This window comes from Galeopterus variegatus, unplaced genomic scaffold (assembly GCF_000696425.1).
Source record: "Galeopterus variegatus unplaced genomic scaffold, G_variegatus-3.0.2 Scaffold10861, whole genome shotgun sequence".
NCBI classification, from domain to species: domain Eukaryota; kingdom Metazoa; phylum Chordata; class Mammalia; order Dermoptera; family Cynocephalidae; genus Galeopterus; species Galeopterus variegatus.
Genome location: NW_007736972.1, coordinates 15047 through 16356, shown reverse-complemented (window position 1 = coordinate 16356; position 1310 = coordinate 15047).

The window sequence follows — 1310 nt, the reverse complement described above, 5'->3', positions numbered from 1 at the left end:
TCCCCACAGGAGCCTGCCCGATCAGAAGCTTCCTGGGCCCTGACTAAAGCTCTCATCCTCCATGATGTGTTGCCTTTGAGACTGGTGGGGAGCATTGGAAAAGCCATGGCCAGTCGACAGGACTCCACAAAGATCTGTTCCAAGGCAAGGGTTGAAGTCATCATACCTCTTCTGGGAAGAAGCGATAACTTGGGCCTGTCAGTAACAGGAACCTGGAACCTGGGATAGGCTAAGGGAAACCTACTGCTCACCCAGCCCAGTACACAGGGAGCAAGGGCGCCCATGCAGAGCAGCCCAGGATCGACGCACATGCCTGGAAACGCTGCTGAGTGATGAGACAGATCACATCCCCGTCCCCCACCCCGCCCCTGCTTCTCCCTGCCTTTGTTTCCTCTGCTGCCTCCTTGCCTTTTCCTCAAGGAATACCTCCTTGGCATTCTGTGAGGGGTCATGAGAGGAAACTTACCCAGGGTCAGGGACAGAAGTCAGAAGACCACATGGCTGCCTGCGCCTTACTCTCTGTGTGGCGTTAGGTAGCTTCATTAACCAGTCTGAACCTCTGGCCCTCATTAAAATGCAAATGACAATACACATCTTACCTGTGAGGCATGGTCCGGAGAGATACAAATATTGTATAGAAAACCCGGCTCCACAAATGTAAATGAGGATGATGATGATGTCTATATTTGGCTCTGTCAGGTAAACCCTTAAAATCTCAAGCTGAAGTTAAGAGATGCAGAACCAATGAAGGACATAGGCACCATGTTTATCCACAATTATTATAATTAAGAGGATTTGCTGTCCTTCTTGTATCATGCCCCGTCAGGTAAAGGGACCGGAATGAGCCAATCCATCACCCCAGCAGACCTTTATTAAGTACCCATAGTGTTTTTACCACTGGACCTTGTGGAGTGTACAAGAATAGACTGAACACAAGCCCTGCTCCTAGAGAAGGAACAGTCTAGAAACTAGAAGAGGAGGAAATACAGCATCCTCTGGTCCAGTCATTCTCAACCTTTGAGAATCACCTACCCTCTGGGCAGCTTGGTGTCTGGAAGCCCGTTTTCTATTCATCTGCAGCTCTGTGTCCTGAACACCACTCATCTTTTTCTTCCTAACAGAGGTGGGGCACAGCCACACGCCTCAGATGCCTTTTTGGTCAAGGGGCCGATCTCGCTCATGATTCTTTCCATGGATCCTACTTCTTTACTAAGGTGAACAGAACAAGTCCTTTTTCTTCCTTGGGCTGTCATCTTGGGTGCTGATGACAGCCATTGCTCTGTCTCCCCCTCACCAGGCCCCTGTCTCCA